Genomic DNA, 25,391 nt, shown 5'->3' on the forward strand with positions numbered 1-25,391 from the left:
TTCATGTTATTGTAAATAAAATTTTCTTAATTTCTTTTTCAGATTGTTCATTTTTAGTGTGTAGAAGTTCAGCTGTGCCAGGTGTGGTGGCTCAGACCTATGTTCTCAGCAATTTAGGAGGCTGAGAAAGGAGGATCTTATGAGGTCAGGAGTTAGAGACAAACCTGGACAAAATAGCTAGACCTCTGTCTCTACAAAAGAAAAAAAAATTAAAAAAACAGCTAGGCATGGTGGCACCCTCCTATAGTCCTAGCTACTCAGGAGGCTGAGGCAAGAGGATCCCTAGAGCTCAGGAATTCAAGGCGGTAGTGAGCTGTGATCATGCCACCGCACTCTAGCCTGGCCTACAGAGCGAGACCTCATCTCTGAAGAAAAAGAAAAAAGCAACTGATTTTTATGTGATATCATTATATTTTGTTCCTTTGCTGAGTTTTTTAGCTCTAATAGATTTTTTATAAATTTTTTAGTTTTTTTTTCTGTAAGATAATATTATCTGGTTGCAGATGATGTGTAACCAGATAATATAATCCTCTTTTAAATTTACTAATTTTTTTCCAATTTAGATGCCTTTTATTTATTTTTATTTCATGATTGCTGTGGCTAAGACTTTCAGTACTACATTAAATAGAAGTGGCAAAAGTAGTAATCCTTGCATTGTATTAAAGAAAAACTGTCAGTCTTTTATCATTGAGTAAAATGTTCATTGTGGGGTTTTCATATATGGCTTTTATTATTTTGAGGTAGTTTTCTTTTACACTTTGTTTGTTTAGTGTTTCATCATGAAAAAATGTTGAATTTTTCAAATGCTTTTCTGCCTCAATTGAGATGATCATTTGGTTTGTTTTTCTTCATTCTGTTAATGTGGTATATTATATTGATTTTTGAACTACCTTTGCATTCCAGAAATAAATCCCGTTTACTCATCTTGTATACTTTATGCAATGTGCTGCTGAATTTGGCTTGCTTGTGTTTGTGGAGGATTTTTGCACCAATGTTCATACAGGATATTTGTCTGTAGTTTTTTTTTTTTATAGTATCTTTGTCTGGCTTTAGTATTGGGGTAATGCTGGCCTTATCAAATGAATTAGAGAAGACAATCTTGTCTTCAATGTTTTGGAAAAATTTGAGAGGGACTGTTATTAATTTTTCTTTAAGTGTTTGGTAGAATTCGCTAGTGAAGCCAACTGTTCTAGAGCTTTCCTTTGTTGGAAATTTTTTAAATTACTGATTCAATCTTCTTAGTAGTTATATGTCCATTCAGATTTTTCTACTTATTTATATTGTAGTCTTTTTAGGTTTTGTATTGCTAGAAGTTTTTCTATTTTCACCTATGTTATTTAATTCATTATTGTACAATTTTTTATTGTACTCTCTTAGAATCCTTCTTTTCATTTCTATAGAATCAGCAGTGATGTTCCCAATTTCATTTTTGATTTCATTAATTTGTTTTTATCTTTTTATTATTAATTTCTTATCTATCTTATTGTTTACTTAGCTAAAGGTTAGCCAATTTTCTTAATATTTTCAAGAAATAAATTTTGTTTTCATTGATTCTCCATTATTTTTCTATTCTCTCTTTTGCTTATTTCCGCTCTAATCTTTATTATTCCTTTCCTTCTGCTAGCTTTGTGATTAATTGTTTTCTTTTCTGGTTTCTTAAGGAGTAAAGGTTGATTGATAATTTGAGATATTTCTTTTTTTAATGCAAACACTTATAGCTACTGTTTTCCCCTTAGCACTGCTTTCACTACGTTCCATAAGTTTTGGTATGCTGTGTTTGCATTTTCACTTGTTTCTAAGTGTTTGCTAATTTCCCTAGTGATTTCTTCGTTTAACCATTATTTGTCAAAAAAAAGTGTTGTTTAATTTCCACAAATGTGTGAATTTTCTAGTGTTTCTCCTATTATTGATTTCTAATTTCATCCATTTGTGACTGATGAAGATACTGTACATCATCACTGAAAATTCACTGAGACTCAATTTGTGGCCTAAGAGATGATCTATTCTGGAAAATATCTCATATGCACTGGAGAAGAAGGTGTATTCCATTGCTATTGAGTAGAGTGTTTTGTATATGTCTGTTAGATCTAGTTGGTTTATTGTGTTATTCAATTGCTCTGTTTCATTACTTATCTTCTATGTGGTTGTTATATCTATTATTTAGAGTGGAATGTTGAAATCTCCAACAATTATTATAGAATTATTTATTCCTACTTTTGACTGTGTTAATTTTTGCTTCACATATTTTGAAGGCCTGTTATTAGGTATGTGAAGATTTTTAATCATTATATCCTCATACCATATTGAAGCTTTTATTAAAATATAATATCCCAATTTATCTCTTGTGAACTTTTTTGATTTATAGTCTATTTTGTCTGAAATTGGTATAGTCATCCATGCTGTCTCTTGGTTACTATTTGCATGGAATATCTTTTCCACCTTTTTACTTTTCACCTATTTGTGTCTTTCAATCTAAAATTAGTCCCTTTTAGATAGCATATAGTTACATCATGCTTTTTAATCCATTCTGCCAATCTCTGTCTTTTGATTGGAGAGATTAATGCATTTATATTTAATGTAATTATAGTTATGCATACTTAACAATGGGGAAACATTCTGAGAAATGAATTTTAAGGCAATTTCATTGTTGTGTGTGAACGTAACTGAGTGTACTTATGCAAACCTACATAGTATAGCCTACTATACACCTAATCTATATGGTATTGCCTCCTAGGCTACAAACCTGTACAGCATGTTGCTGTATTGAATACTGTAGGCTATGTAACACAGTGGTAAGTATTTGTATATCTAAACATACATAAACATAGAGAAGGTAATACATTACACTATGATGTTATAATGGCTATAATGTCACTAGGTGTTACACATTTTTCAGCTCCATTTTAATCATATAGAACCACTGTCACACATGTGGTTCAACATTGATTGAAATGGCATTATGCATGACTGTACTAACAAAGAGGGACTTACTTTCTTCATTTTGCTACTTGTTTTCTATATGCCCGAAGGCATTTTCGTCCCTTATTTCCCAAATTATTGTCTTTTTTGTGTTTAGCTGATTTTTTATACTGAAATGTTTAAATTTATTTCTTACTACCTTTTGTTTATATTCTTTAGCTATTTTCTTTGTGATTACCATAAGTATTACATGCAACATCTTAAAGTCACAACAGTATTATTACATTTAATTTATACCAGCTTTACATTAATAGCATACAACAGCTTTTCTCCTTTAACAGCTTCATCTCCATGCTTTTTAGTTGTTGACATCACAAAATTACATATCCATATCTTATGTGTCCAGAAATCTGAACTAAAAATTTTTAAATTCCTTAGTTTCATGAATTATGTAAAAAACAAAAAGCGAAGTTAGAAATCAAAGGTAGAATAATGTTAGCTTTTTGACTTAATAATTGTTTCTTTAAAAGTATTAGTCTTCTAAATCACACAGAAAACAAAAAGTGAAGTTACACACCATTGTTACAATACCTGCTTTTACAATTGCTCGTATATTTACTTTTACTGAGAGGTTTATTTTTTCATGTGGCTTCGAGTTACTGTTCGGTGTGTTTTCATTTCAGCCTGTGGGGAAGTTCTCAACTTTTGTATATCTGGGATGGTCCAAATTTCTTTCTCACTTTTGAAGTAATGTTTTGCCTAACATAGGGTTCTTGGTAGTTTGTTTCTTTTAACACTTTGAATATATTAGCTCACTGCCTTTTGACTTCCAATGTTTCTGATGAGAAATCTGCTGATACTTTCGTTGAGGATCCCTTGTGAGTGTGGGCTGTGTCACTTCTCTCTTATTGCTGTTAGATTCTCTTCGTGTTTAGGGAGTTTGATTATATGTCTCAGAGGGGGTCTCTTTGAGTTCATCCCACTTGGAGTTCATTGAGTTTCTTGGATGATATCTTTATGTCTTTCATCAAATTTGGGAAGCTTTTGGCCATTATTTCTTCAAATAAACTTTCTGCCACTTTCTCTCCATTCTCCCTGAAACTTCTACAATGCATCTGTCAGTCTGCTTGATGGTATTGCACAGGTCCCTTAGGCTTTGTTCACTTCTTTTCAAGCTTGTTTTTTATTTCTGTTTCTCACACTTGGTAATTTCCAATTTTCTGTCTTTAAGTTTGTTGATTGTTTCTTCTGCCTGCTCAAATTTGCCTTTGAATCTTCCTAGTGGACTTCTTATTTTATTTATTGTACTTTTCAGTTCCAGAATTGTTTTTTATCTCTATTTTTTAGGTTTTCTATCTCTTTATTGATATTTCTATTTCATTCACACATTTTTTTTTCTTTCTCTCTCTTTTCCTTTAGTTCTTTGAGTACCTTTAAATCAGTTGTTTTGCAGCCTTTGTCTAGTAGATCAGCCATCAGGTCTTTTCCAGGGACAGTTTTTGTTAGTTTATTTTTTCCTTTGAATGGGCAATACTTTCCTGTTTTATTGAAAACTTGACATTTAAATCTAATAATGTGGTAACTCTAGAAATCAGATTCTTCCCCTTCCTGCATGTTTACTGTTTATTTATTTATTTTTTATTGTTGTAGGCTGTCTCTGTGTTGAGGATCAGATTTAGGTTTAAACTTAAGGTCTTCTTAGGTCTTCTCTGAGCTTTTTCTATGTATTCCCTGTGAATACACAGTAACTTTCTTATTTCCTCTGTATAGGTAGTTGCCTTTGAACTTCATTGTTTTCAATAACTAGGTCCCAAAAGGAGAAAAAAAGAACAAATGTGCCAGCTCTTTAAATCTTCTCAAAGTCACCCCAGCCACAGTGGAAGGGGCTTGCAATAATTAAGGGAGATGTGGCAACAATAGTTGCCACCTCTTTATCAGCACCTGTATGATTAGAGTAACAATCGACAATCTGAGCACAGATCTCTAATGTTGGGAGGACAGCGTCCTTTTTGCCCACCCTCACTCTCATAAGTTGTATGAAAGCTGCTCCAGGAACATATGCACAGTTCCCTGCCATGTGGCTAAAAGGCGAGGTGAGGCATGAGTAGCTGCTACTGTGCTGAGTTAAAATTGACCAAAATTAGGCCGGGCGCGGTGGCTCACGCCTGTAATCCCAGCACTTTGGGAGGCTGCGGAGGGCGGATCACGAGGTCAGGAGATCGAGACCATCCTGGCTAACACGGTGAAACCCTGTCTCTACTAAAAATATAAAAAATAAGCTGGGCATGGTGGTGGGAGCCTGTAGTCCCAGCACTTGGAAGGCTGAGGCAGGACAACGGCGTGAACTTGGGAGGCGTAGCTTGCAGTGAGCCAAGACCGCACTCCAGCCTGGGTGACAGCGAGACTCCACCTCAAAAAAAAAAAAAAAAAATGACCAAAATTGATCACAATTTACCATTCTAGTGTCCCCCTAAAAGCTTCAATTCTTCAGTAGATTCCAGAGTTCCAAAATATTTAAATCAGACAAATTCTGCCAGTGCAGTTATTATCTTGGGAGTGATGGAAGGCCCATTTCTGATTATTTCTTCTCCACCATATTCCCAGATTTCTCCTTTCTAAGAAGGTTCTTAACTTCAAGTTTCATTTATTTATTGATATAGTGCTATTCTGGAAATCTGTTTTTTCTTGAGCATGTTTCATTGCTTGTGTCTTTCAAGAAATCTGTCCATTTTATCTAAGTTTCACATTTATTGGCTTAAAAGTATTTTTTAATAATATTTCCTTAAATATCCTTTAAATATTTATACGTTCTGTAGTAATATCAATTCTTTTATCTCTATTCTTTTAGTTTGTACCATCTCTCTCTCTTTTTTCATGATCAGACTGGCCGCTAGAACTTTATTAATTTTATTGACTTTTTTCAAAGAATTAACTATTGATTTCATTAACCTTGTTTATTGTTTTTACATTTTCTAGTTTAGTAATTTCTGTTCAGATATTTACTAAATTTCTTCCTCCACCTATATTGAATTTAATTTGCTGTTCTCTTTCTAGCTTTTAAAGGTTAATGTCATTGGTTTGAGATCTTTTCAAATTTTTAGATATAGATATTTAGTGTTACAAATACTCCCACATACTTCTTTAGTGGTATCCCTAAAATTTTGATATGCTGTGTTTTAATTTTCATTCAGCTCTTCCATAAGTCCATTTCACTTCAAAATACTTTCTAATTTTCCTTTTGATTTCTTTGACTTGTAAGTTTTATAAGAGTATTATTTAGTTTCCAAATAAATGAGGATTTTCCAAAGACATTTCTGTTTTTTTTCCAGTTTAGTTTTATGGTATTCAGAAAACATGCTTTGTAAGAATTGACTTCTTTTAAGTGTATTGAGATTTGTTTTATGGCTTGGATTATGATTTATATTGATAGGTGTCCTACATGTATTGGAAAAAGTGTAATCATTTGCTTATGGGTAAAGTGTGCTATAATGTCAACCAGGTCAATTTAGTTGACAGTGTCATCCAAGTATTCTATATACTTAATGATTTCTGTCTACTTTTATCAATTATTGACAGAAAGAAATTAACATCTCTAACTATAATTGTAGATTTCTGTCTTTTTCATTGGAGTTCTATCAGGTTTTGCTCTATGCATTTTGAAGCTCTTGAACCACATCATTATATTCTCTTAAACAATGGACCACTTTAGCACTATGAAATGATCAGTTTTATCTTTGTAATATTTGTTGTTCTAAAATCAACTGTTTTGATCGTAGCTTTCTTTGCACTGGTATCATCATGGTGTATATTTTTCATTTTGTTAATTTTAAATCATGTATATTTAAAGTTTACTGTTTATCAACAGTATATAGTTGGGTCTTGTTTCTATATCCATTATGACAATACCTGCCATTAAGTAGTATGCTTAGACCATTTGCATTTAATGTGGCTTTAATGTTGTTAGATTTAAATCTATCATTTTGCCATTTGTTTTCTATTTGTCCATTTGTTTTACTTTCACCTCTTTCCTTCTTTTGTCTGCCTTCTTTTTGATTAACCTTTTGTTTCTATTACATTTTCTTATTGGCGTATTAGCTATTATGCTTTGTATTACTCATTGTTCAGGATTTAGAGTATACGTTTTTAACTTAGTTTATTTTGAAGTGACATTACTTATAAGAGCCTTGCAACAGTACATTACCAAACTTTACAATTGATACTTCCATTTACCCCTCCCTGCCCTTTTTATTATTGTTGTCATACATTTTACTTTTATATGTGTTATAAATTCCATAATATATTTTTATTTTTTTTCCAAACAGCGCAGATATGATGGTGATTAATTCTTTCAGCTTTTGTCTTTCCCCAAAATATTTTTTTCTTTGTTTTTTTGAAATAGGGTCTTGCTCTTTCACCCAGGCTGAAGTGCAATGGTGTAGTTATGTTTCACTGCAGCCTTGAACTCTTGGGCTTAAACAATTCTCATGCCTCAGCCTCCTAAGTAGCTGGAACTATAGGTGTGCACCCCCATGCCCGCCTAATTTTTAAATTTGTAGTGGAAAGGAGGTTTTGCTATGTTGCCCAGGCTGGTCTTGAACTCCTAGCTTCAAATCCTTCTGCCTTGTCCCCCAAAGTGTTGGGATTACAGGGATGCACCACCATGTCTGGCAAAAAAACTACTTTGGCTCTATTTTAATTATCTATTTATTTCTTAAAAGACAATTGTTCTGCTATGTTGCTTAGGTCGGCCTCAAATTTTGGGGCTGAAGTAATTATTTTGCCTCAATCTCCCAAGTACCTGGGGCTACCAGTATGTGCCACTGTGCCCAGCTTACCTTTACTGTTGAAAAACATTTTCACTGGAATAGAATTATAGAATGATGCTTTTTTCTCTCAGTACTTTAAAGATGCTGTTTTCTTACTTGCATTGTTTCTAGTGAGAAATCTGCTGTCATCCTCATCTTTGTTCTTCTTTATGTAAAGTTCTTTTTTTCTTAAACTGTTTTTGATATTTTATTTTTAGTACTGGCTTTGACCAATTTGTTTTTGATGTGCCTTGCCATAGTTTTCTTCATTTTTTTGTCCTTGGGTTTCATGGAACTTCTTGTAGATGTGCAGTTTTATAGCTTTCATCAAGTTTGGAAATTTTTCATTCATTATTTCTTCAAATGTATTTTCTATCCACCCCTTTCTGGAAACTCCAATTAAATGCATATTAGGCTACTTAAAGTTGTTCCATAGTTCATTTATGACATTTTTGAAAATTATTTTAGATGTTTTGTTTTGGAGAGTTTTAATTGTTATGTGTTCAAAATCACTAATGCTTAATAAGCAGGATATCTTTTATGGTGTATTTCTTAAATCACATACATTGTACTTTTTATCTCTGAATATTTGATTTGGGTCTTTCTTATACCATTCCTATGTTGCTACTTATTTGTTTGAATATATGGAATGCAGTATTAATTTGTTTATGCTCTTATTCTATGATCTGCTTTATATTCTGGGTCAGTTTCAATTGATTAACATTTTTCTCATTATGAGTCATGTTTTCCTACTTCTTTGCATATCTGGTAAACTTTTTTTTTGATGCCAAACACTTTGAATTTGCATTGTGGAGTACTGAATGTTTTTTGTATTCCTACAACTTTTTGAGCTTTGTTCTAGAATGCAGCTACTTAAAAACAATTTCATATTTTTGTGTTTTGCTTTTATGATTCATTATGTGGGACCAGAATAGTGTTTAGTCTAGAGCTAATTATTTTTCACTATTGAAGCAAGACCCTTCTGAGTACCCTACTAATGCCCTGTGAATTAAATGGTTGTGCATTCTGGCTGGTGAGAGCTCGGTGTTAATGCCAGACACTGCTTTCTCTAATTTTTTGAGTGTTTTTTTCCCCCTGGCTTTGGATGGTTTCCTCACATGCATGTGTTGATCAGTATTCTGCTGAAAAAACAACCTTCTTCTGCAGGTCTCTGGAATTTTTTTTTTTTTTTTTTTTGGTGGAGCTTTCTATTTTTGTATACTATGTCCTGAAAACTCTACCCATGTTGGTCTCCCCAGACTCTTGGTTTCATCTCCTCAACTCAGGAAGTTCTCTAGGCTGTACTTGCATTCCTCTTTCTTGTTCTGAGGTCTGGATTATTTTTTTAAGTCAATAAGCTGAGGCAAATTAGAGATCACCTTGATTGACTCTAGTCTTTCACAAACTGCTGTTTTTTATTGTTTCATGTCCAATATATCGAAGATCATTGTCTCATTATTTTGCTTGTTTTTGGTGACCATGAAGAAAAATTAAGCAGGGATAAAGGAGAGTGTGGAATTGATTTGCATACATTACTTGAGACCCTCTTTGAATGATTAATTTGAAGATACACTGAAGGAATTGAGGGAGTGAGCCATGAGGCTACCTTGAGGAAGAACATTTGAGGCAGAAAGATAAGCAAATTTAAAAAGAGCAATAAGAGCATGACTGACTTGCCAAAAAATACTGTGAGAGTCAATGTAGCTTGAGACAGTTCACAGGACTGAGAGGATGAGAATAGAGAGAGAACCAAGTGCTCAAATAGAGTATTGTGGTTTTATTCTAAGTGTAATGAGAAGCTATTATAAGATTTTCAGCATTAGTGTATGTGTAAAAGAAAAATATTTAACATTTTGAAGGATAACATGTTGGATGCTGTGTAGAAAATTGATTGCAACGGGTCAAGAGAAAACGTAGATTTGGACAAGGGTAGTAATAAATGATACAATTATAGAATATCTGAAAGGAAGTGCTGATAAAATTTGATGGATTGGGTGGATATGAGGGAGAAAAAGGAATAAAGATTTATTTCCAAGTTTTTTGCCCAAATCATGATCTCATATACTAACATGGATAACAATGGAAAGGAAAGTTTTATTGAGGAAAATTGAGTTATGTTAAGTTTGAGACGCAAGTTGAAATGTCAGGTAGGCAGTTATTCAAATCTGGACACCAGGGAACAGATGGGATAGTTTAGAGTCCTCAGCATACACATGGCATTGTATGGAGATCAGTAGGAAGAGTGAGGCTAAATAAGTGCATGGACTGGTTCTGGTACATTTTAAACTTCAGAGGCTGAAGAATTGAGACTGAATCAACAAAAGACAAAGGAGTAGAAGACAATGATATGGGGAAAAATCCAGGAAAGTATGGCATCCTGGGAGTCAAGCACAGAAAATACTTCAAGAAATAGTAAGGGGTCAACCATATCTAATGTTGCTGAGAGATTGAGTAAGATAAAAATCAAAAATTGATGTTGGATTATTCAAAGTGCAGGTCTTCAGTGATTGTTTCTTATCCCACAAAGCCTCAAATCTTAGAGGTATTTCATTTATTAAATTAAATTTATAAGATTAAGATTCATGATGTGCCTTCATCCATTACCCTGAGGTTGAATGATAATTTTACTTTTCTTATATGTCTGTTTTTAAATCCAGAGATACTCCCTGTGTTTCATTTTTCACTCACTGGATTGTTAAAGCTCAATATGGGAGCCAGTGCCTTATCATCTGAAGAATGATAGAGGATGTTCCCATAAGGTTTGCCCTGATAAATCTGCAGCTCCGTCTAGCAAGGTGAGGGGTAACCTAGTGGCATATGGGCTTACCTTGTGTCCAGGAACAAATCACCTTGTCTTGATCATAACCTAAAGTATGAAACCAGACTTATATTCAGAATTTGTTTCTTTATTTACTTTCAAATGTTAGCACACTATATATGTACCCCCAAAAGATACTGAGAATTCATAAACACCCAAACATACAGTTTGGTAAAGACAATCTGCTTTTCACCCAGTTAAAGATACTTTACCTCTTCTTGAGAGTAAAAATAATAAGAACAAAACTTCAAAATAAAATAATTAATTATAAAGCCTATTTTCCTGTTTGTGCTTTTACTTTATTATTTATTTAAACACTAAAGAGGAACCTCAAAAGTAATGTCTATAAAGAAGCAAGTGAATGTAGTCAATACTTTATGTGCCTGATTCAACATGTTGGTTAAATTTTAATTTTACAAGTACAGTAATGTACTCACTAAAGTACATTACATTCTTTGTATCTGAGTTGACTGTACACTACACAACACATTTCTTACTAAATCGTCTAGATGTTATTTAGGGGAGTTTAAATAATCCACAAGTAATATAACTTCTAAATGAAGCAATGTCTTTATTTTTCAGACTTGACAGTAGCCTTAATGAAAAAGTACTGTGAAAGTTTTCAAGTGTTAGAGAGAAAGTGGAAGTGGGTGCTTGGTATAAATGTGCCACTCTGCCCCCAGTGCCAAGGGCCCTGTGGTGAAGCTCTTCACAGAGGAAGTTCAGCTCTTCCACAGAGGTGCAAGAAACTAGCTACCCACTTGATTGTCCTTCTTCCCAACTTTACAAAGGGAACATTACAATTATTTGACTGAAAAGTGAGAAAAGGAAGAAAGTAGAAGAAAAATCTGTTACTTTTCAACCATACAACTTCATATTTTTTAAGTCAGTAGGGGCCAGGTGTCGTGGCTCATGCCAGTAATCCCAGCACTTTGGGAAGCTGAAGTGGGCAGATCAGTGGAGGTCAAAAGTTTGAGATCACCCTGGCCAGCATGGTGAAACCTCATCTCTACTAAAAAACAAAAATTAGCCAGGGGTGGTGATATGCACCTATAATCCCAGCTATTCAGTAGTTGAGGCAGGGGAATCATTGGAACTCGAGAAGTCATGCCACTGCACTCGAGCCTGATTCTGTCTCAGAGGAAAAAAGAAAAGCCAGTAGGATTGAAGTATGAAATGAGCAAGGGTTTTAAATGATAGCTTCTCTCACACAAGAGTGAAGAGAATAGATTAAGAACCTCTCCCCTACTTTAACACTCTAGTTTAAGCATCTTAAAAAATACTACTTTCTTTGCTGTCATTGACCTTAATAAATTGTAAAATGAGACTAAAACATGACCCATTTTATTGGGCCTTCAAAAAAAACCATATTTTGTTATTGGACATTTTGTGTTCAATTAGATAATCTTTACTGAACATCTCCAGGATGGCTAGTCCTGATATAGATCCCCGAGTTCTTTAAATAGTGGAGAGGAGCTCAGGCCCTGCTTTAACGAGGGTTTTGTCAAGAAAAGTAGGTTATACAGTGGAAAACAACAACCAACATCTCAGATACTTAACAGAATAAAAGTTAATTTCTTGCTTCTACTACCTGTCCACATGGTTTGGCAGGAGTCTTTCTTTCTTTGCTCACTGTAGTCACTCAGAGATCAGCTATCCATCTGCCCCCAGGATCATATGGCAGGGAATAGGTAGCTTGGTGAATCATACCTGGGCGTTTAACTCTGTCACCCAGAAGTCACACATCACTTGCGCTCACATTTCATTGGGCCAAGCAAGTGTGATGGTGGAACTATTCAGGCTTGTTAGAGAACAACAAAGCCACATCGTTAAACCAGATGGTGGTGGTCAAAGTTCATGGTTGGGTTATTAGGCCGTGGTTATAAATACAGCTGCCAATATCTGGGGCTGTAACAACTGCAGATCTAATGATCCAAGGCCAGGAACAAAGGTTAAGAGCGCACTCTAGGGATGGGAGAACCCATGGTGAGACTTAGCTGCATTGTAACAGAACAGACTTACAGAGACAGATAGCAGAGCCTCCCTACCGTATCTAGAATGTGCATCTAGAAACATTCTATGCTCACTTCCTGTTTCCCCTGGTATTTATTCAAATGCTAATTACAAAGGACACAAAACATCTAGTACTTTATAGCCTCCTTAAGTTTAGGTTTCACTCCTGACCTCAAAGAACTTAAAACTAAGTAGATTCTGAATTTTTCAAATTATTTCAGGATATTGCAACAGTGGACATTTTATTTGATTGTATACATTTTTTCCTACAAGAAACTGTACTTGAAAACAGTTAACTAAGCATCTATTTACTCTCTCACAGTAAAATTTCTATGGCTATTGTTCCAGAGGTGGAGTGGTTAATATTTACTGAGCCCTTTCTCTTTGCTAGGCTTTTGATAGGCATTGTAACACAGTAGTGTCCCTTTATCCACAGAAGATACATTCCAATACCCCCAGTGGATACTGAAACCTTGAATAGTACCAAGCCAACTGCCATCAATTGAAATATGTTTCCATTCATGTCCTCCACCCACAATTTTGTTTTTTGAAACAGGGTCTTGCTCTGTTACCTAGGCTGGAGTGCAGTGACCTGATCGTGGCTTACTGCAGCCTTGACCTGCAAGATTCAAGCAATCCTCCTGCTTCAGCCTCCCAAGGAGCTGGAACTATAGGTGTTTTACCACTATGTGCAGCTAATTTTTTTGTTGGAGCCCACACACAGAGTCCCCACTGGGGTGCTGCCTAGTGGACCTGTGAGAAGAGGGCCACGGTTCTCCAGACCCCAAAATGGTAGAGCAACTGACAACTGGCACTGTGTGCCTGAAAAAGCCACAGGCACTCAACTTTAGGCTATGAAAGCAGCCATGGGGGCTGTACCCTGCAGATCCACAGGGGCAGAGCTGCTCAAGGACTTGGGAGTCTACCCCTTGCATCAGCATGCTCTGGATGTGAGACATGGAGTTAAAGGAGATTATTTTAGAGCTTTAAGATTTAATGACTGCATTCTTGGGTTTTAAGCTTGCATGGGGCTTGTAGCCCCTTTGTTTTGGCCAATTTCTCACATTTGGAATGGGAGCATTTGCCCAATGCCTAATACCTTCGTTATATCTTGGAAGTAACTAGCTTGTTTTTGATTTTGTGGGCTCATAAGCAGAAGGGAGTTGCCTTGTCTCAGATTACACTTTGACTTGGACTTTTGAGTTAATGCTGGAATTAGTTTAGACTTTCAGGGACTGTTAGGAATGCATGATTGTGTTTTGAATTGTGAGAAGGACATCAGATGGGGAAGCGGCCAGGGGAGGAATGAAGTGGTTTTGCTCTGTGTCCCACCCCCAAATCTCATGTTGAATTCTAATTCCCAGTGTTGGGGGAGGGACCTGGTGGGAGGTGATCGGATCATGGGGTTAGATTTCCCTCATGCTGTTCTCATGATAGTTAGTCAGTTCTCACAAGATCTGATGGCTTAAAGTGTGTGAAACATCTCCCTTCACTCTGTCTCTCTCCTGCCACCATGTGAAGAAGGTATTTGCTTCACTTTTACCCTCCACTATAATTGTAAGTTGCCTAAGGTCTCCCAGTCATGCTTCCTATTAAGCCTGAAGAACTGTGTAAGTTCCTTTTCTTTATTGACTACCCAGTCTCAGGTAGTATTTTGTAGCAGGATGAGCCGCAGACAAAACTCCTCAGACACCAAGTTAAAGAAGGAAGGGGTTTATTCAGCCGGGGGTATCTGCAAGACTCCTGTCTCAAGAGCCGAGCTCCCTGAGTGAGCAATTCCTGTCCCCTTTAAGGCCTCACAACTCTAAGGGGGTGCGTGTGAGAGGGTCGTGATCAATTGAGCAAGCAGGGGTTACATGACTGGGGGCTGCATGAGCAGGTAATTAGATCGGAACAAAACAGAATAGGATTTTTACAGTGGTTTTCCATACAATGTCTGTAATCTATAGATAGCATAACTGGTTAGGTCAGGGGTCGATCTTTATCTACCAGGCCCAGGGTGTGGCGCCGGGCTATCTGCTTGTGGATTTCATTTCTGCCTTTTAGTTTTTACTTTTTCTTTCTTTGGAGGCAGAAATTGAGCATAAGACAATATGAGGGGTGGTCTCCTCCTTTAATTTTACATCTGTGTGAGAATAGACTCCATATGGGCTCCAACCCCACATTTCCCCTCATCACTGCCCTAGTAGAGGTTCTCTGTCAAGGCTCCTCCACTGCATCAGACTTCTGCCTGGATACCCAGGTGTTTCCATACATCCCCTGAAATCTAGGAGGAAGTTCTCAAACCTCAATTCTTGCCTTCTGCACAACTGTAGGCCAAACACCACTTGGGGCTTGCATCCTCTGAAGCAATGACCCTGGACTTGGCCCACAAAACCATCTTTTTCCTTCTAGCCATGGGCCTTTAATAGGAGGGGCTGCTGAGAAGGATTCTGAAATGCCCTGAGACATTTTTCCCATTCTCTCTGCTATTAACATTTGATTCCTCTTTACTTATACAAATATCTGCAGCTGGCTTGACGTTTTCCCAAAAGATGGGTTTTTCTTTTCTACCACATGGCCAGTTTTCTAAACTTCTATGCTCTGCTTCTCTTTTAAATATAAGTTCAAGATTCAGAAAATCTTTATGTTCACACATATAAGCAAACATTTTAGAAACAGCCAGGTCATATTTTGGAACACTTTGCTGCTCAGAAATTTCTCCCGCCAGATACTCTAAATCATCTCTCTCAAGTTCAAAGTTCCACAGATCTTTAGTTCAGAGGTAAATGACACCAGTCCGTTTGCTTAAATGATAGCAAGAGTGACCTTTACTCCAGTTCCCAGTATGTTCTTCATCTCCATTTCAGACCACCTCAGCTTGAACTTCATTGTCCATATTACTATTGACATTTTGGTCAAAACCATTCAACAAGTCTCTAGGAAGTTCTAAACCTTTCCACATATTCCTATCTTCTTCTGAGCTTTCAAAACTCTTCCAGCTTCTGCCTATTACCCAGTTCCAAAGTCATTTCCACATTTTCAGGTATCTTTATAGCAATACCCCACCCTTCTGTTACCAATTTTCGTTATTAGTCTATTCTCACACTGCTATAAAGAACTACCTGAGACTGGGTAATTTATGAAGAAAAGAGGTTTCATTGACTCATAGTTCTTCAGGCTTAACAGGAAGCATGACTGGGAAGCCTCAAGAAACTTACAATCATGGCAGAAGGGGAAGGGGAAGCAAATACTTTATTCACATGGCAGCAGGAGAGAGAGAGTGAGCAAAAGTGGAAGTGCCACATACCTTTAAACCATCAGATCTTGTGAAAACTCACTTGCTATCATGAGAACAGCATGGGGGAAATCCAAACCCTGTGAGTCAATCACATCCCACGCATTTCTTCCCCCAACTTTGGGAATTACAGTTCAACATGAGATTTGGGTGGCGCCAGAGCCAAACCGCATCAATATTTATTGCCTTCTTAGCAAGATGTCTGGAATAGGATATTTTAGTTTTGATTTTTCAGAATTATGGGTTAATATTTAGTGATTTGTAGGACTTCTTAACACTACTACCCATAAATGACACCTCACTTGCATTCCCATTTTATTGGTCCAAGCAACTATGATGACAAAACTATTCAGGCATGAGTAGAGACAGCCAAATCACATTATTAAACCAAGTTGTGGCTCATGACTCACATGTCAGAGGACATGAGGTGAAAGTGAAGAGACATCCATGGTAGAGCAAGGGAAATAACAGGGAGAACAGGATAAGGGAGGGAGTGAGGAGAGAGCGAGACAAGAGGTAGTATATCTGACTCTCTTCTTTTATCAGGTAAGAAACATCTTTCTAGGAACACATGCAGCAGAAGCATGCTTTCACTCACTTCTTATTGGCAATAACAAGTCTACCTGGCAGTCCTTAGCTATAAGGGAAGTTGAAAAAGGAAGTACCTGACTTTTTCAAAATATGTTGTGAAAAGAGAGAGGAGTTAGGGAACCCCCATTAGACAATTTAGTCAACTATGACTTCCATATTTCTCCCACTCAATGGTAAATGATTCAAAAGTTGTTTAGTAGGTCAGCCCAGGAATTCACTTCATTATCAAAGCTATACTTTAATATAGCTTTGATTATCCATTATCAGCCTTATTATCAAAACTATACTTTATCCAGTATAGTTTATCAAAACTATACTTTAATTCAAAATTCAAAATATTATGTCATCCTGTTTATCAAGAAGTCCTTCCAGTTTTGATATTTTCTTTTGATTTCTTTATGAATTTGCCATGAAACTTTTAATTTCTGTACAAACAGGTTTCTGATTTTGAACATTTCCACCTTTAAATTTCACCCTTACCCTCAACACCATCTTCAAATTCAAAGCCTCAAGTCTTGTCAATCTTACCTCAAAACTATATCTGGATCCTGTTGATTTTTCTCCATCTCTTTCTTTCCATTCTTTTTTCCAAGCATCAAGCATCATTAATTTTCATTTTGACCAATGCACTAGTGTCCTAGCTGATATCCTTACATCAATTTTTGGATCTCTATAGTACATGCATCATGTTATGCAAAGTTTTTTAAAGGTGATCTTTTAAAAATGTAAGTGAGATTAATTTTTTTTAAAAATAGCAAAAAAAAAGAAATAAAAATGTAAGTTAGATTTTATAACTCCTTGCTTAAAACTTTTGATAATCTTCCCATTGTGCAGCTCGTAAACTCCTTAGGGCGGACCACACCCCACTGAGAACTACTTGAGTAAAGGGACTGTAGCTGTTTTGCTAACATCATACATATAGCAAATAGGAAAATAGGACAGTGCCTGTTATTTATATGTATGTATGTGTGTGTAAGTATGTGCATGCATAGGTGAGCAGGGGTGTGTATTACATGTAAAAATAAATGATAGAATTGTAATTATCATTATAGTTTCTGTAAGATTTATAGTAGGAACTCTTTAAACAAGTTCCTCACTTTTACCAAAGGCCCCTTTGATATACAATTGGATAATGTGATCATCTACACAAGAAGGTAAAATAATATTGATTAAAGCCATGTAAATACTGAGATAAGGTATATAAATATGTAAATACCTAACCAACTATTATCAATTCTGTAATTTTATAGGATCCTCCTACATTAAGCATCAAAATTTTGTCTAAAATATTAGTTGGATCCCCCATTTCACCAGTTTGAAATAATACTTGAAGGCTATTCTTTTAACATTTGACCACATAAAGCTAATAAAATATCTAGTGAGGAAAAAAGAAACCATTATATGAAATAATATATCTGGTTTACTCTACAGATACACCTAAGTATAAAGACATAAATATGATCTAGAAGTAATATAAAATACTAACGATGCTTTTGTATTAGTTTCCATTTATTCTCATTAGACTATTAACAGGACTTTTAGTCAGAAGCAACTAATGAATTTTTGTTGTTGTTCCTGACCCTGTATGATGCTCTTCTTTTGACATTTCCTTCTTCATCTTTTGTGTCTTACTCTGATCTATAACCCATGCTAAGCCAAAATAATCCATGCGGATGGTAACTTACCTCAAAATTGATGCACTAATTGGAGATAATCCCTTCTCCACACTTACTACAAGGTTGGTCATTTAAAGTACAATGTCTTAATTAACCTTGAACTCTACGTTAGAGTTCTGCTGTTTCTATCCATGTTTGGCACCTCATAGATCCGGGCAATAACATATCTCCAGTTGCGGTTGCCAGTTACATAATGCCTGCAAGCAAGCTTGCCTTTCTTTTTAAATCACACAGCAGGAAAGATTTTACAGAGATCAGCATGTATTTCTGAGTTACCTGGAATATCTGTCCAAAATTACCGAGAAGCCTTCATCGTACTGTATTCCACCTATTGCATGACAAAATTCATACTCCATATCCCATTCCTGCTTCTAGTAACAGTAAGAATAAGTAAAAATTATTTATTTGCCTTTTGTTCACTGAGGTCTCATTATGTAATTTTTATACATTATTATGTAATAACAAAAGTGTCCTCTAAACTGCAAAGCTGTTAAGTGTAAAATGTCACTGCATTTTACAATGTCACTATTTTTTGTGCTTCTTTATTTTTCCATTTTTGTAATTATTCCACTTGTTACATACAACTTCTTTGCTCTTCACCAGAGTTTTTCTTATGGATTATAGCAAATAGCCTTTATTTAAAGTTTATGTATCAAGGATAATGCTTGTAAAGTGCAATAGATAATGCTCTATTTTAATTCCTTCCTTGAGGTAAGTAAGAAACTACACAGTTGCATAGATATCGATCTATTTTATAAAATTAAAATTAAAAATATTAATAACAAATGTACCTCATGTACTAGTGATATCAAAACTACATTAATTAAATTAATTTTTAATAATGCTATTTGGTAAAATTTGTCACTTGCTGCTTTGATAATATCTTCTTAGTGAAAAATCTTAAGTCACTCAGTTTCCTATTATTCAATCACAAATACATGATTAACAACAGGTTCAACTTATCTCACGGCCCAGCTTTCCCCTGAAGACTCTGCAATACAGAGGTTATGGACCTGATCCAAGGAAGTTGGGAAGTCCACATGAAACCGGTATGTAACTGCCAGAGAGAATTGTCATATTTCTCTTGACTATGGAAATGTACACTTATTACTTAAACCCCTCACAAAAAAATGAAAAACTATGGCTTTCTAATAAATGGGTTTTTCAAGATATTTGGTAAAAAAGTTTTTTGAAAATTAAATTCTTAAGGGTTTTCCTTTTGGGGGAAAAAGGGTCATGTGTAACTATAAGTGTTTCTAGTAGTAAATGTGTAACAGTCTTAAAGTTCTAGCACATAGTCAAATGACAGATACTTACTCTGTGCCACATTAGATCTGTGGTTCTCAATCAGGGGCGATTTTACCCCCAGGGGGTATCTGTCAATGTCTGGAGACATTTTTGGTTGTCAAAACTGTGGGGGAAGGGAGGGGGCTGCTACTGGCATCTAGTGGGTAAATGACAGAGGTATTGCTGAACATCTTGCAAAGCCTAGGACATACCTCACAACAAAGAATTACCAGACACAAAACTGTCAATAATGAGAAAACTTAGATTGTATAAAACCTGCCACTTCAAGTCGTCAGAATGTGAAATTTCTGTGTAAAAAGTTAATTCTATGAGTGATTATTTTCGTTTTCAGAGGTAGCTAAAATTTCAATTGTCAAAATTCAGATTAAAAGCTACTCTTAGTGATCAAGTCTGATAAATAGAAAATAATTTGGTGGAGGTGGCTGCATAAGGGGTGATTTGTGGTGACTTTGGTAGTGCACAAACACAAAGCACCCCTATGAGCTGTCTTTTGAAGAGGGAAAAAGCTGTCTATCAAGCAGTGTATGTAGCTCATTAGTTACCTAACTGGACTCTCTGTTCTTTACAAGAGAAACTTCCTCTGGGGTTGGGAATGGGGGTGGGGGACCCTCAAGGGATGGGAGGAGGGGTGGGCAGTTTGCAAGTCTGAGAAATACAAATCTTTGAGGTGACTAAATTAAAAACATGCTATGAAGCTATAAACTCACTCCTGAATCTGTGGCCTCAGGTCAAAATCCCTGCAGGAGAGCTGTTTCCTCAATGCCTGTGCTTGTTAACATTTTCTGTAAGGAGCAGCCCAGAGCTAAGTCAGCTCTGAGCAGGACTCTACAAGGCCACATCAAAAATGACAACAGGCGGGCCAGTGTGATGAGGCATCGGTGGGAGGTTCACCCCGGGTGAGGATTCTGTCATGGCACACTCCGGGAAAATAGCAAGGACAAATGTAAATGTTCTGTTTCATTGAAAATCACTTTGGAGTATACAAAGCCTATTCTTTTTTACTTGAAAAGCTACCAATTTCTGCATTTATATGTGTCAGAGATGGAGATTTTGATGGACCACAGAACAACCTAGTAACAATTCCTATGCATGTGTTCTCCACACAGTTTAGATGGTACAATTTAGCATTACTCCATCTCCTTCTCTCCTGATAACACCTCACCTTTCTCCATTTCTCTTGTAACTGTTTCATAGCTATGGAAGAAGGAGAGAAAAACTGCCATGATGACTCCATGTTAATTGAAAGTGGTTTTAAACCAATCAAAGGTAAAAGATATAGCTCATTTCTATTGGTTTCCTAACTTATTTTAAAAAATATCCAGGGGTTTCAACTTGTGGCAGTTTTATACCCCAGAGGACATTGGCAATATCTGGACACATTTTTGGTTGTTGAAAATTTTGGTTTGGTTGTTGCTAGATGTTAATGACATCTAGTGAGTTGAAGTCGGGAGTGCTGCTGAGTATCTAATAATATCCAGTACAGATCCCTACAACAAAGAATTATCTGACCAAAATGTCAGTAGTAGCAGGGACTAAGAAATCCTGGCATAATATAATGCCAGGAGTACCATATGTCATAATCAATGCTTATCATTTATTGAACTATTACTATGTCAAGTAAACATTCCATCTACGTAAGGAAACTCGATAATTCTGAGAGTCAAAAGATTATGCCTCAAACTTTATGGGCCTTTCGAAGATAATTATTTTGTAGATTTTGAATATGAAATTAGTTGAGAACAATTTCCAACATACTCGTACTCAGACATAGCCTGTTAAGAATACGTCGTCCAAAACAGAAACTTTAATTATAATAAGGTTATGAATAATACATAAAGCCCTACAATATCAACCACAATATACAAACAAAGTAATCACAGTAGATCATAAATGAATGAGTTAGCCTATGTAAACCAGATCTGGCAGTTTTAATTATAATGTCAGCAGTCACATTTTAACCTCTTTATATCATTAGTAATATTGTTAAACTTAAAAGTCTCAAAGCTTCAAAGAAACCTAGACTATAACAATTTCAGGATGCTTAATTCAAACCCAAGAAAATAAATACTACCTTAAAAACATAAGTGAATATTAACATTAGTTTATTTTTGTTATTTTCTATTTTCTTTTTAATTATCTGCCTACATTTTCATATTACAAGATTAAGTATAGAAAAGCAAAAGGCTTGAATTGAAAATTATTTACAAAAATAAATATCCGAAATCATTTTGACTTGAGGTTCCTGCGCTGTTTTCTTGTGCTAAATTGAGGATCTTGATCCTATAAAATATAAAACTCAGCTATATGGCTGGATTTATTATAAATTATATAAGTGCCCTGTTGTTGCTACTGCTTAGGTGGTCAGCACTGGTTACATGACACAGTGTTCAAAATATGTACTTTATGTGATTCATCGTGGTTTTGGCATTTTCTTACCTTTATGTATTTTTATTTTCTTCTATACTTAGAAGTGATAAAATAAATGGGGCACGTTTTTTTTTTTTTTCCACCAAATTTAGCAAGGTCCCAAATAACAGCTTCTGTTACACTATGTAAATAAAGTCTTTGTGCCAATGGGAGATTCACTTGGCAACTTTCAGATTTCTACAGGTAAAAGCACATCACTTAATAGGATATTTTGAAATCCCCAAATCTGTCACATCGACACATGTCATGTTGTATAAAATACATGACAACATTTGCCTTGAAAGCCAAAGAGCTTTTTAAAATATTATTTTTACAAACAAACTTTGTTTTTAAAGCCCTTTAGCATGCATTGCTTTATTCAGTAAATGAAGAAACAACCAATGAGCTATGACAATTGGCTGTCTCTACTTGCCATTGGGTCAAAATTGTGACCATCTTTACACCAAGTGCTCTTATCCTCCATTAAGAGACATAGGCTACTCTAATTCAGTCTGATTAAATGAAAAAAAAAAAAGAATTATAAATTTTTTAGATACTTCTTAGAAATGGTACCCTAGAAATGTGATTCAACTTCTAGATCTCATGATAATTAGCCAATAGCCACGTGCTTCAGGGGAAAATAAACAATGGGCTTCAGTGGCGTCCTATGTAAAATGACGCTGGATGAATATGGCAACTTAATTCATTAAGCGTATTCCTCAGAAAATTTTACGTTTTTAAAACGAGTATTTGGAATAGTTGTTTTAAATGTGATGAAATTATTGCCATTCTTGCTGTTACTATGTATCAAAGTACATTGATATCTAACAGATCATCTCAATAATTATACCGTTATAATGGTTAGATAACTTTTTTAAAAAACACTGCTACTATTTAAAATTTTAGGGCTTCTGTCATATACCTCAAAGATCAAGGAAATATTTTGTATGCACCAAGTAAACATTATTTGTGTTCATTTCTAAAAAGAAAAATTACATTGATTTATTTACTAATAAATTGTAAGCAACTAATTCATTAGTCTGTAGTATTTACATTTGAGCTGCTAAGATAATTAACTGTGAATAATGAGAGAATTTTTATCTTTTCTTTTTTTGAACAAGAATCCAATTATTACTATTTTATATTATTAGTAATTTATTAATAATTAATTAGCAGGTATTACCAAACACAGGACTGCTTCTTGAGAATTGCTCTGTGTTACTGTATCATAAAGACAGAATCAAAAACCAATGTCCAAATAAAACCAAAAACAAAAGCCAAAACCATCAAACAAACAAACAAAACTGAGGAAACTTCAGGGGCTTTGAGTCTGGTTAGAAAGGACTTCCAATTGCAACAAATGCTGAAATTTGTTAAATCATTAAGATTATTTACAGAAGAACATAAAAAATAAGAATCTGTGTATAATGCATGGTTTGTTGAGGTCTTGCCCTTTGATCCCATGGCGCCTGTACCTCTCCCCTACCACCCGTGTGCCCAAGAGGAATTGTCAGCTAACCTGAATTGGCCTCACCGTACCTCTTACACACATCACATCCAGACACTGCTCTTGCTCCGGAGGATTTAACTACCATCTTTGTCCATGTGGAATTCCAAGTGGCAGAAAATGAATAGGCCAAAGCACCTCATCCACTGGATTCGAAAAAAAAACGAGGCAGATGAAATCTCCATTCTTGTTACACTGTTCTTTCAGCTTCTATAGCACATTCATTTTGTGAAAGTCAAGGGGACTCTCACAGGAAATTTGGATGAAGGAAAGATAAAAGTTAAAGTTCTAGCCAACTTCAACAACCCCATAGGCCTCATAGAGTAAATCTTTTAAAAGCTAGCTCCTTCAGAAGGGGAGTGGAGTAGGGGCCATAGAAAGCCAGCCCAGGTCATCTGCCTCCAGTGCACATCTGCACACTCCCAAATCTGTGTATACCTTGCCAGTCTCATGCTTCCATCCTTTACTGAAGGTAAAAGCCTCAGTAAAACTCTATGCCTTCACAAAGTAAGAGAGCTCATTCCCAGGATCCTTCAGGATTCCAGCAGGCTTGAGGATATCCTATCCTTTACACCCCCTTTCATACTTGAGGTTTGCATACATTATAAAACATTTAAATTAACCTTTACTGACCGCTTTTTCTGTATATCCCTATACCGGAACCCACTTGGGGTTACACTTAGTGAATGTTATTATTATTTTAATTCAGAAACTTTTAGAAATAAAGATGTTTGGACAAAGGGTTGTCATTTCCTTCTGCCACATACCCTAACATATTTATAATAATAAAATGAACAAGTTACATATAAATAACGATTTATGCATGTTTGCTGAAATATTTCAGTATGTGAGAGCAAAATAATATTCACATTGTACTTTCATAATTTACACTCCTAAATTCTTAAAATTTGCCAATTTCAAAAACATTCTGTTTTCAAAAGATGGTACCTACCATTGTAAGGATTATGCTATTTTCTTTTTAGCTGGCACTATTTAATTGTGTGAAATAAATAATGTGGAAGAAAAGCAGATATATTGGTGAACTATTTTCTGACAGGTTTTTTAGTTAAATGTCAAGAATTTAGGTCATTTGGGTAACTGAAGTTTCTATTACTTGGCAGGAATTTAAAATTTTTTCTAAGAATTGTAGTAGCTATTTTTGGAAAGTGTCTACTTTCATATGAAAATCCTGTCTTTAAAACATGCATAAATTCAGTGTCACTCTTCCACCCTTTCTTGCTCCCTTGCGATTTCTTTTTACCTTTCACAGCAGGGGGCTAAAGCTTTTATGATTTAGTTGGTCTTCTTCATTGAAAGGAATACAGAAAGATCTTACTTTTGCAAATATAAAAACAAAACCACCTAAATATCTTCTAGCACTTTGAAAGGGGCTCATATAAGCCAGAGACCTTGAAATACTTCAGTAGCTTCCAGGTAACTTTATCTCTGTTTCATTTCCGAGCTCTTGAACAGTGGAATCCAGTATCTGCCTTTATTTCTTCAATGTGAGAGCGTGCTCTTGGACAGGACCCTTACGTAGCTGCACAAAGTTACTGAGAGAGAACCAAAGAAAGGGATTCTGATTTAAAGTGTCTAGATTGTAGGATTGACTCTCCCTTCTCCTTGTCCTTCACCAGAACAATCTACCTCTGGCCAAGTGATCTATTTAGTTTGTTGGGAATAGACATAAAGGAGTCTGGCCAGGCAGGAGCTTCTTTATTTTGCAATGTGTTCTTGAGTCTCAGATGGTTCAGTTCTGGATTCAACCTTGATACGTGTTGTGAAAATACAATTAAAACCAAAATCACCTCCCAACCCAGAAATTCTCTCCACAAAGATAGTAGAGCTAAGCACTAGAGGATAAGCATTAAGCCAGACTGTGATGCACTTTACAAGCAATCTGCTAAGAGATTACCAAGGCGGAAAGGACTCTCACCCCCATATGTATAGCCAAGGAGATATAACCCATTGCATACACCTTTTCAATAAAAACAATAACTAGTCTTCAAGTAAGAAGACTTAACACTCACACATAATTAACCCTAACTTTCCCATGGTGATGAAAGTCAGC

The 25,391-nt window shown here is 35.6% G+C and overlaps 1 long non-coding RNA gene across 3 annotated transcripts in view; it reads left to right on the plus strand.

Annotated features, from left to right (window-relative positions):
• Positions 1-25,391, plus strand: part of LOC102117400 (uncharacterized) — a 60,327-nt gene that overhangs the window by 24,710 nt on the left and 10,226 nt on the right. The window contains exons 1-3 of one of the 3 annotated variants that reach the window (XR_012431078.1): positions 10,382-10,519; positions 19,052-19,148; positions 20,602-20,673. This is a non-coding gene — a long non-coding RNA (uncharacterized lncRNA). Of the gene's footprint in view, positions 1-10,381; positions 10,520-19,051; positions 19,149-20,601; positions 20,674-25,391 lie in introns of those variants that run through there. The other 2 variants (XR_010584684.1, XR_010584685.1) reach the window with 2 other exon arrangements.

This window comes from Macaca fascicularis, chromosome 1, assembly GCF_037993035.2.
Source record: "Macaca fascicularis isolate 582-1 chromosome 1, T2T-MFA8v1.1".
Classification (NCBI taxonomy): Eukaryota; Metazoa; Chordata; class Mammalia; order Primates; family Cercopithecidae; genus Macaca; species Macaca fascicularis.